Source organism: Rhinolophus sinicus, chromosome 14, assembly GCF_057876585.1.
Source record: "Rhinolophus sinicus isolate RSI-liver-muscle chromosome 14, RSI-T2T, whole genome shotgun sequence".
Classification (NCBI taxonomy): Eukaryota; Metazoa; Chordata; class Mammalia; order Chiroptera; family Rhinolophidae; genus Rhinolophus; species Rhinolophus sinicus.
The window spans coordinates 28,072,254-28,084,745 of record NC_142514.1 but is presented as its reverse complement, the minus strand read 5'-3'; the positions used below and the strand labels follow the sequence as shown (position 1 = coordinate 28,084,745).

The window sequence follows — 12,492 nt, the reverse complement described above, 5'->3', positions numbered from 1 at the left end:
TATCTTCCCTGTCTTAATAAACAGAAGATAAAGAACATAATCTATTTAATGACTGTGTCAGCATTATAAACGTCAATTATACCAGGCACCAAATATACAAAACAATGATAATTTCAGGACAAATGAGGTATACAGAGTTTAGCTTATCTCTTCCAGAGTACTATGCAGTTCCAATTGATCGGTCTAAGTCTCTAATTTTAGTCATACCCTCAGGCAGGCACAGAAAGGCTTGTTTTCAAAGCTTAACTCAAATGCCATTTTCTCACAGAATCCTTCTCTAAGAACATGTCAAAAACTCTACTCTCAAATTCCTCCTTTGCAGCACTTATCATAACTGCAATTCAGTCATTGGTTGAACAACTTATTAGCATGTCTTCTCTGCTAGAATATAAAATCCATGAGGTCAGGAGCTATATACATCCTGTTCAAAATTTAATACTGTGTCTGGAACATAGAAGACAGTAAATTGATGCTGATGAATTGAAAAACAGGATCAGGGTAAAAAGCCCAAGTTTACAAACTGAACCTTATACAATTCTGTGTTTTCTAATCTTTTCAGAGACAACACAATGACATAAGCAGTATACTGTAGTGGTTAAAAGCAATTATTCTAGAATCAGATTATGTATATTCTCTTCCCAGACCTACAGCTACTAGCTGTGTGACCTTGGGTAAATTACTTCTCAGTAACTTAGTTCCTCAGCTTCCTCATCTGCAAAATGGGAATAACAGAATCTCCCTCATAGAGTTGTTATAAGAATTAATATGTTTTGGTATAATATATGACTATATCAATACCACATTGAATATTTTAAAGTTGCTAAGAGAATAGATCTTAAAAGGTCTCATCATAGGAAAACATTTTTTTTGTAATTGTATGGTGACAGATGTCAACTACTCTTTTTGTGGATCATTTGGCAATATATACAAATACTGAATCATTATGCTGTACACCTGAAACTAATATGTTATATGTCAATTATACCTCAATAAAAAAATATGTGTACCTATTAAAGTAACAGTTAAGTCTTAAAAAAAAAAAGATACTTCAAAAGGGAATTGGCAAATCAGTAGCACTTTAATTAAAAATGCTGTTAAAAATTGTTTTTGTGAAATATATAAATTTTTAAAAGGGGGGGAGACATAAGAAAGTGAACCTTAAGAGTACTAGAAAGTATTTCAAAGGATCATTCTCAGATGCAAGATCACTCTTGATGCAAATTTCTATCTAACGAGTACTGGGAAGCAACGTTAAGTGGTTCAAGATTAAAACATAATTCAAGTTAGATTCTATTTTCAGGGGGAAAAAGACACCTCATCATACATTATGAAGATGAAATTTTACTGATTTCCTAAACAAATATGTCCTCATCCATAGCTGAATTAATCAGAAAGGTCAGCCAGAGAGGAAATGCCCAGCACATGGTCACTTAAAACTGCACTGACTGAAGGACCGAAATGACAATTCCACAGTAAGTGAGAACAGCTGTTCCAGGGCGGACACCCACCTCCCATCTGTGCATGTTAAAGCTCCTGTCAAAAATCAAAAATTCTAAAATTCGATTTTGGCAGCAGTACAACATCTCCAAGCTGAGAAACAGCATGAGAAATTCTCTAAGCCAGATATATAAATTAGAATGGAAATAACATACAGTCGCATTTCTAGAACATTGCTTTATCCCTTTCAAATAACTTTTATTGTATTAACTCATTTTATCAACATGATAAATTGTAAGATTGGCAAGGCAGGCAACATTATTTCTACCTCACAAATAAAAAATGAATCAAAGAAGTTTCTTGTCTCAAGTCAACAGTGGCAAATAATCAGAATAGTAACAAAATAAAAAAATAATCTCATGTCATTTTATTCCTACAGGGAAGCCCTTGCATTTTAAAAGGGTACATTTCAGAAATACACAGGCTTTCATCTTATGGAAACAAAATGTTAAGAAAAAAGAGACAAAAGTGAAGTAAATTAGAAATATACATTTTAAGTAAGAATTCATTATCCTAAAATGATAGGGGAGGAGGAAATGATACGAAAAACCTGGATTAATAGTTTATAAAGCATAGTTTTATTATTTCCATTTATTACCAATACTGTAGAGATGAACACTGTCTAACAGTTAGTGTAGAATAGGCCTAAACAGTCCCTCCTCTTGCCTGCTTAGCCAATTCTTCTCATTCGTCAACATCCAATTAAAACTCTCTTTTCATTATGAAGTATTCCTTCATAGGCTACTCTAGCATCTAGTGATCTCCTGCCCTGCTTTGAATTCACAGGATCTTGTTAACATTTTATTTTTTCTTCTACTTTGGGTCAACTTTTGAACTAGTGACTCATATCAGCCTTTATGATTTTACTTTTTAATGTGCTTTTACTTTGGCTCTCCAACTAGATTTTGATCTCCTTGTAAGAGCAGTCTTATAAATGATAACTAAAGTCCTCTGTGCACAAAATCCAATAAGAAGGAAAACAGCCATGTTAAAATGTACCTGTCTGTCAAAGCAGTGCTATTTACTAAGTACCTATACTGTGCTAAAGTACTGGGGATACAAGCCAGCCTGATTTTTGCCTTCATGGAACACGATCTAGTCAGGGATAATAAAAGAAGCAGGCAATTACTAAGAATTATAATGTATGTTAAATGCTACAATAGGGGAGTACAGAGTATTTTTCAAATACTTTTGGTAAGAAAAATCTAACCCAGATTTGGGGGATCAAAAACAACTTCCTGTATGAAGTCACAACTAAGATGAGAATTAAAGAATGTAGGAATAAGTCATGGAAAAGAGTTAAATAAGAAAATTGTTCCAGACAGGGAGAAAATGCATGCAAGGGCCTTAAAAGGGTCAGAGTGAGCATGGTATTGGAGGAATAGAAATAAATTATTTCAACTTAGGGTAGCCCTCTTAGTGCCTGCTTCAGGATCTTGGCATGATAAATAAGCGCTCGATTAACTTTTTTTAATTGAAGAGAATCTTAGTATTTTGCCTCCAAACATCTGCATTTTCTTGAATTTAAAGGAAAAAGAGATATGACAAAGAAATAAAAGTAAGTAACAGAAAAATCCAGGTAAATTAAAATGACATGCTTTTAACACCTCACTAATAATACAGTATGATTACACAGCTTGTCCTCAACCTTTTGCAATAAATAGCTTAAGGCCACACTAAAAGCCAAATATATGCCACAAAATACTTTCCAGCTAAAGTAAATTAAAATGAAGGTCACTTACAAGCTTTAGAGAATTTCAATGATTATCTAGGAAAATAAATACCTTGTACCTAGAAAGGTATTGAAATAACTTTTTTGTTCTTAAATATGATTCCAATCTCTGGGGTTTACATTCTGTACCTATTAAGACAAGTAGGTCACATGTATCAAATAATTAAATCTTTGTTTACTATCCATCTTATCCACTACAAAATATATTCCATGACAGCAAAAGCTTGTTTCCCTACCACTGTATTTTCAGTGCCCATAACAGTGCCAGGCATATGGGGAACATCAATAAATATTTATTGAAATGAAAGGTTACAAGGTAAATAATGTAGCAGCCACAAAAAGGCAAGATGAGTAAGTGGGGCAGATTGAAGGAAGAATAACATGGAGTAGGGAAAGAAGGCTTCAAGCACAACAGCTCCTGGGTGGACCTCAGGGTCTAGATTCGTAGTGTGGGATGGCCCAAAGAAAGATGCCAGAACTAGCAAATTACTAAATGTGAGAGTAATCATGGCATACGAGGGAAAAGGTTATCTGATGTAAAGAGTGATATTTACCACTTAATTGGCACTTAGTGAATGAAAGGTTATGTGAATTAAATAAGGTTAGAGACTTAGGACAGAGATAAATTGCACACTGGAAGAGATCCTGAGTGAGGCCACGTTATAAAGCTGTGCAGTTTCATGCTATACAAAGTACCCAGCTAAGGTTAATGGGGTTGAAAATTCAGTCTGTCTGCCAAGTCCTAAGTTTGGGCATGGGGCTCTTCCTCTCAGAAGGCAGACCTGTGAAAGGCAGCAATGTAAAGGGGAGCATAGTGGAGTACTTTTTTACTGACTTCCATTGAAGTACCATACAGTGTAATGTCTATTTATTGTATTTCTCCTGATTATAAAAATGTTTATAATAGAAAACCTGAAAAATAATAGAGAATAAAAATTATCCTTAGAACTTTCAACTCCATAACTAATGTTAACAATGTCCAGTATTTTGTCTATATACACTAACTGCACAGCATGAATTCAATATATGACTACTGAAAATATGTACCTATCTTAAAGTGTGGGATTGTGCTGGTTGTATATTCCTTCTTTTATCATAACATTCTGTTGTTACTTAAGTAAAAATTTTTATCAGCCCACAAGATAGACAGGAGACTGAGAGGCAGAGAGAGAAATAAGGAGATGTGAAGACATAAAGGCAATTGAAAAGTAATAACAATAGTGATGATAATATTTCTAACTATATGCCAGGCTCTGTTCTACAAGTTTACATAAACTAAATTATTATGTTTTCACAACAACCCAACAATATAGGGATAGTACTGTTATCCCCATTTACAGATTATAAAACTTAAAGCACAGAGAGGTTAAGTAATTTGTCAAAAGTTATACAGATAGTAAGAGGACCAGGATCTACCCCAGTCTGGCTTGACTCCATACTCTTAGCCAATATGCTAAATTGAGATGTTTTAGACAATCCATTATGACTGAATTGAAAGACAACAAACAGTATAGCCCTGGTTTTCCCCCAACTATGTGCTCTTTGAAGACAAGGAATACGCTGTTTTATTTCTAAGCGCAGTAAACGAACATTTACTGAATTGAAATGAATGGACTGTGAGCAGGACCAGTGAAGAACTTAGAAGCATCTGAAAGACTATTCAGTATTCAGAATCATTCATTCCACACCATATTCTCACCTTGAGCTTCTCCTAAATCCTTATCAAAATCTACTTCATAACAAAATCTGAAATGGCTACATATTGTATGATTCTTACTGTATGACAGTAAAAAGAGATTTCCATGGGTTTAGGGAAGAGAGAGGGAATGATGAATAGGCAGAGTACAGGAAATTTTTAAGGCAGTGACAATATTCTGTATAATACCGTGATAGTAGATATAAGCCATTTGAATGTTTGTCAAAACCCACAGAGTGTACACCACAAAGAGTGAATCCTAATATAAACTATAGATTTTAGCTAATAATAATGTACTGGTTCACCAGTTTTAAGAAATATAACACACTAATGGCAAGATGTTAATAGGTGAAACTGGGGATGGGGGTGGTATATATGGGAACTCTGCACTTTCCACTCAATTTTTCTGTAAACCTAAAACTGCTACAAAAAAAAAAAAAATATTCATTTAAAAAAAAATCACTTGACCATTTAAAAACTGGATTTTCTTTTTATTGTTAGCTTGAAAGAGTTCTTTATATATTCTGGATTCAAGTCCTTTATCAGCAATATGGTTTGCAAATTATTTTTTCCCATTCTGCGGATCAACTTATCACTTTTCTGAAGGTGTGCTTTGATGCACAGTTGGATGAAGTCCTATTTATTTTTTCTTTAGTTACTTGTGTTTTTGGTGTCAGATATACGAAACAATTGCCTAATCTGAGGTCTTAAAGGTTTATTGCTATATTCTCTCCTAAGCTGTTACAGTTTTAGCTATTATATTTAAGTCTATGATCCATTTGGAGTTAATATTTGCATATGGTCCAACTTCATGTTTGTGCAGGTGGATATTAGTTGTTCAAGTATCATTCATTGAAAAGACTGTGCTTTCCCCCATTTCACTGTCTTGGCATCTGTGTAGATAATCAACTGACTATAAGTATGAGGGCTTATTTCTGGACTCTTGATTCTAGTCCAGTGATCTTTTTGCCAGTACTGAACCACACTGTCTTGATTACTGTCATTTTACAGTGAACTTTGAAATTAGGAACCCATGTACAGTAGCACCAAAATGAATAGGTTTTTTTAGGAACAAATTTAAGTGCAAGACTTATACAGTGAAGACTGAAAAGTTAAAAGAAACTCTAGGGCTTGGTGGCTCAGGTGGTTGGAGCATCATGCTCCTAACGCTGAGGTCCCCGGTTCGATTCCCACATGGGTCAGTGAGCTGCGCCCTCTACAGCTAAGATTGTGAACAACAGCTCTCCCTGGAGCTGGGCTGCCTAGAGCAGAAGGTTGGTGTGAGTTGCCCTGGAGGCGCTGGACGGCAGCCATCGTGAGTGGCCCCACAGGAGTGAGAGCTGCCATGAACGGCACTGGCCCACTGCCTCAGCTGGGGGGAGCGCAAGGCTCATACCAGCATGGGCCAGGGAGCTGTGTCCTACACTAGACTGAGAAACAAGGGCTTGGAGTGCAGTGGGGAGGAGAGGCGGGAGAAAGGGGGGAAAGAAAATCAGAAGATTTAATATTATGACTCTGCACACTCCCCAAAACTGCAGATTCAATGGTATATTTGAATTATCTGTTCCCCTCTTCAATTCTTCAATTCTGTCAGCTCATATATTTTGGGATTCTGTTGCTTCTCAGATTGGATAATCTCAATTGACCTATTTCATTCAAATTTGCTGATTCTTCTGTAATTTCAAATCTGATGTTGAGCCCCTCTAACAAATTAATTTCAATTATTGTAACTTTCCACTCCAGAATCTCTACATGGTTGTTTTGTATAACTTCCATTTCTTTACTGCTAGTCTCAACTTATTGAGATTGTTCTCATACTTCCCTTTAACTCTTTAGACATGCTTCCATTGGTACTTTGACTACACAGTTGATCTTCATTATCTGCACATTCTATATTTACAAATTAGCTTACTTGCTAAAATCTCTTTTTGACCCCAAATTCAATACTCATGAGGTTTTCACAGTCATCCATGAACATGCACAGAGTGACAAAAAAATTGAGTCCCGTGGTGTGCATGTTTCCAACTAAGGTCAAACAAGGTGACGCTATTCCTGTTTTAGTTCTCATACTATAACAAGTGTCTTTTTCACGTTCTATTTAGTCCCATATTTTGCGTCTCTGTGCTTTTCACTGGAGAGTTCACTGTTTAAAACAGCCCCTAAGTGTAGTGCTGAAGTGCTGTCCAGTGTTCCTACGTGCAAGAGGCTGTGATGTGCCTTACAAAGAAAATGCATGTATTAAATAAGCTTCACTCGGGCGTGAGTTACAGTGCTGCTGGCTGTCAGTTCAATGTTAATGAATCAACAGTATATATTAAATACGGTTTCCTTAAACCGATACACACATAAAACAAGGTTACGTATTGGTCAGTTGACAAAAATATTGTGACAAGATGCTTGCAAAAATCTAACCTTGTATATATATCCTCATAGGAGCAATGGTTTCAGTATTTGCTAATTCAGAATTTGTAGTGACTATATAGAACATAACTACCATGAATGACAAGAATTGATTGTATTTGTAATAGGCAATTTAAAGTCCTTTGTCTATTAAGTACAATATCTGGGTGTCCTTAGAAATAGTTTCTATTGGCTGCCTTTTTACCCTATGTGTGGACTATCATGTTTCTTTAGGTAATATGTGGATATTTTAAATAATATATTGTGGCAACTCTGGAAATCTGATTCTCCCACTTCTTTAGGGTTTGTTATTGTTACTGTTTGTTTAGTGACTTTCCTGGAATAATTCTGTAGTCTGTACTCTGTCACATGTGGCTACTGTAGTCTTTGCTCAGTTTCCTTAATGGTCAGCTAGCTACATATTCAACATATTTGCTTAAATGCCTTAAACAAGTTAAGTCTGCTTTTGCCAAGAGGCTCTGTGTTTGTGTTGGGCATGCTTTCAATATTTCAGTAGGCAGTTTACAACTCTGCCTTGCCCTTTATTTCCTACTTGTGCAGAAAACCAAGGTAAGAAAGAGGTGAGGGATTAGGGCCTTCTCAGGTCATTCCTTGGCAGACACACAGCCCTGTACATGCGTTTTACTTTACAGAGTCCTAGGAATATGTCAGAGGTTTTCAAAGTCCCCTATGGACATCCCATATCCGTTTTTCTTTTTAATTTTTTAGCCAGTCTCTTGTTAGACTGACTGGTAATGCCTCCTCAGACAACTGTCATGTTAAACAATTACCACTGATTATTTCTGACAAATGTCATGGGGACAGAGCTTTTGGCAGAGTAAACTCTGAGTCAAATAAAGAGGTCCTGAGAATGAAGCTTTTTAGAAAGTTGCCAGATAGGTCAAATAGTTGCAATTCTCAGGGGATAAGCTTTTGCAGAATTCCAAAACCATTCTGCTTCCTCAGGTGGCTGCTAGGCTGCTGGTTTTCACAGCCACTGTAGTTTCAAGGCTGTTTTTAAGGTTACTGTGAAACTGAGGTGAGAGTGATGGGAAGTAGGGAAAGTTAAAATGCCACCAAGCTCACTGTTCTTATTGAAATTTATCTGTTTTTTTCTTGAATAAAACCTCCTAGGATTGTGGTAATTTCCAGAGTTCTGAAACAGTTAATCTCATCCACTCTTTGGTTTCAAATGCTGATGTCTTGAACTCTTAATTTTCAGCTCAGACCTCTCCCCTACGTCTCACATTGCCATTACTGTCTGCTGTTTCACTCCATTGTACTGTTCATCTGTATATCCCTAGTGCCTAGTCAAGTCCTCCAGTGAATATATGTTACATGACTGGAAGGCATGTCTGTATCATTTCTTACAATAACATGTGAATCTAAAATTATCTCAAAATAAAATGTTATTAAAAATGAAAAGAAAAAAGATCACCTTAGCTATTATAGAAAATGAGCCGTGGGAACAAGAATAATTGCAATTAGAAGACTTTCATAACAATCAAGCTAGCTACCTACCAATGGCATGACAGGCAACCAACTGAAATACGAGAAGGTGGGTAACAGAGGCACATTTGTCTTCCTAAGTTATTTTCATGCTTACGTTACCAAGGTAAACTAGTATTCTGGCCAGTGCTATTACTGGAATATTTTATCAATTAACTTTCTCTAGAATAATGGTTTTCAACCTAGAGTTTTCCTGATCCATACTGAGGTATAATGCAAATAATATGTTCCTAACAATAGATTTTAAAAACTGAAACTGGTAAATGTCTTTTCAAAAAGGAATCAAAGTGGATTTAAGGTTATCCATACAATGGATTCCTCTCACTTGCATCCTTGAGTAGAAGAAAGGTGGGAGTTACAATTAGCAAGCCTACGTTTCATGTAAACCTAGCTCTACCTTTAGGAGAATCATCCCTGTTAGGTTCATAGATATCACCTGGAAAAAAGGCTGTGCTTCTAAAAATTGGGCTTCTTTTAAACTTCAGCAATACCACAGACAAGCATTATGCTGAGTGGTCTCATGTAGATTTCTTAAAGAAATAAACCATCATTGATGCTTCTAATTAAACTCTATGATTGCTGTGTATCTGAGAGAAGCCTGAAACGTCCTACTGAATTTTTGAAAATGATGTGTCTGACTACTCGTAACTCTCCATAATGACCCCTCCAGTGTAATTATACAATACCCAAATATAACCCATGAAAGTGAGATTAGAAGTGAGATCCAGATACATACTCAGCCATGGGAAGATGTCTTTCAAAGCTATTTAAAAGAACTCTGCTTTAGGAGATAAATATTTAAATAGGCAAATCCTCAATTTCTTCACACAGCCTTTCTACCTTCAGTGTATTTCTTGAGTATACATCTCATCCCCCATATGATCATAAGGATTATAAATAAAATTATTCAAATTTTAATTTTAATTATATACTTTGTTATTATTCCTTGTTCCGGATCCATCTTAATCTTATTTCTTATTTAAGCTACACCTGGAATTTCTATGTTCTTGTTTACTCCCAAACTGAACTCCCAATGGGTCCTGTTTAAATGTATTTGCTGTTTATCATTTATACCTAGTGACTGTGTCAATTCCCAACAGTGTTAGACTAGTGAGTAAATTAGGTCCTGTTTGTCTTTTCCTTTCCTCATCGAAAGAAACAAGCCTCTTCTATTGTGTCTGCTAACCACATTAGACACTGAAGATGTAGTTCATTCAAGGATCAAGGTTGAAATGGACCCCTACCTTCACTGTCGCAAGAACTCGGCTGACAGATTTCTTGGTTCTTCATAACAGAAGTGCTTCATGTTTAAACATCATTATCCTTCATACTGTATGTGGAAAACTTGATCTTTGCAAAGATTTCCTCTTTCAGTAGTGAAAATAAATATAGGAAACATCCACTTGGGACAGTGGGCCATGGCCAAGTCTGTAACTTTCACTGAAATCTTTTCACATGCAAAATTAATAGCAATGCCATCTCATTCAATTCGAAATGAAGTATTTACAAATTAGAACTTGAGGATTCTATGGAGTTCTGAATTTTGGCTTTCAAGCTGACCTTCTCAATTAATCTTAATTGTATGTGTCTGGCTAAATCTTCCCCAGCAGAGGTTTCCCATTACACACACCTATTACTGTGATACCCACAGGTGCCAACATACAAGTACTTTTATTCCCAGCTGTTGCTCACGTTAATTTGACTCCTCTCCCGAACTCAGCTGAAGTAGATGGCTAAATGTGTAACTCTGCTACCTTAGAACACATGTTGATTTTAAATTAATGAACATCTAGTGATTCATTAGTACTTTTCCAAAGCAAATTTTAAAGATTCTCTTTAATTCTGTTGTCTCTTGCAAAAGAAAGCATCACTGGATGAGACTAATTATGATGGTACCAGTGTTCCTTTTAAAATAATTTTATGATGTGTGCTAAATGTTTTTGCATTGATCTATTTGACAAATTAATGCCAACCATTATAAAGTATTTTAAATCACACCTATACATAAATGTATAAATGTGAATGGAATGATATACCACCAAGATGTTTCCTATTAGAACTTGGCTCATCAATGCTTACCAACTGAAAATAAGTTGTACAGTGGAAAGAGCGCTGGCCAGGGAGTCAGGAGGTCTGTGTTCTGGCCTGGGCTTGGACGCTGTCATTAGCTTAATGCAGGTAAGGCCTTGGAAACAACTATCCGGACCTCAGTTATATCCTTGGTAAAACACAGAGGGTTAGGCTAAATTATATAAATAGTTGTAATACACTGGAAAATCTGATTCTTGCAAAGCAAGGGTCGGCAAACACTTTTTGTAAAGGGCCATATAGAAAATACTTTCAGCTTTGCAGGCCCAACGGTCTCTGTTATAGTTACTCAACTCTGCCACTGAAGAGCAAAAACAGCCACAGGCAATAAACAATGGGTGTGACCACGTTCCAGTAAAACTTTATTTACAAAAACAGGGACTTGGGTGGATTTGGCCCACAGGCCATAGTTTATCAAACTCTCTATTTTTGTCCTGTCAGCAAGTCCTGTCCTTTCTCCTTCAACTAATAACTCCAATTTCTTTTCCTAACCTAATATATACTCTTTCTAAGCTTCCTAAAACAGTTTCAGTCATTTTACTTCCTACCTCCAAAACCTTCCTAAAACTGTTTCAGTCATTTTACTTCCTACCTTCAAAACCTTCCTAATGTCTACTGCATCAAATCTAAGCTCTAATGCACTGGATTTTCCAAGGCCTAACTTTCCTCCCCCAACAGGTCTTATTTCTCACAAGATCTCAATACCCACTCTGCCCCAGGCACAGTGTTCTCTAGTGGGTCCGTGCAAAGTACACATTCATTTCTGTACATCTACTACTACAGTCAGTTATCCCAAAACTATTCTCTCTACCCATCGAAACCCCACCATTATTTCCAGGTTCAACTCAAGGATCAATGTTTTATAAAGCCTTATATGCCAGTCTACAAAGATATTCTCTCTCTATGCATCTACTGAATTTAGGGGCAGTATCACATGGCTTAGTACTTATCTTCCTATAATTGTTTCTGGCAACCACACGAGGCCATACACACTCTTCTGTACTTGTCAATACTTAATACAATGTTAGAAACAAGGCAGATTTTAAATAAACAAAGGCTAAGACATTAAAGAAAAAGTTGTTATTGTTAGGATGAAGAGGAAAATCCAAAATCTAGCATTTTTGGTTCTTCTGAATTCTTTTGGCATATGTCAGGTGCTGAGAATAACCACTACTACTACATCTTACTCTGATTAAGTTTCCGAAACACAAAATATTGCAGCTGTTACTGAAGATAAGCAGTCTTCCATCTCTTTATCCTTCCCAACACTGCAAACACATATGCTTAGCATACAGGCTTGTCGTTAGTCCCTTAAGAGTGCCTACTATGTGGCTAGAATGTAGGGATATAGCAATTGAACAAACCTATGTCCCTGTCCTTACAGTTTTTTATCTAGTTGGAAGAAATAGAGAATAAGCAAATACGATTTCCAGTAGAAGCAGTAATACATACTATAAAGAAAAAATAGGTAGGTAAGAGGGCAAAGAGTGATGGGGCCATTTTAGATGGGTTTGTATATATTTATAATAATGATAGTAGATTTATTGAAGAAAAATAGGACAGTAGGGGG

General features: G+C 36.1%; 1 protein-coding gene across 1 annotated transcript in view; it reads right to left on the bottom strand.

The window, feature by feature from the left end:
- RLF (RLF zinc finger) overlaps window positions 1–12,492 on the bottom strand; it is a 67,919-nt gene that overhangs the window by 16,023 nt on the left and 39,404 nt on the right. The window lies entirely within an intron of this gene.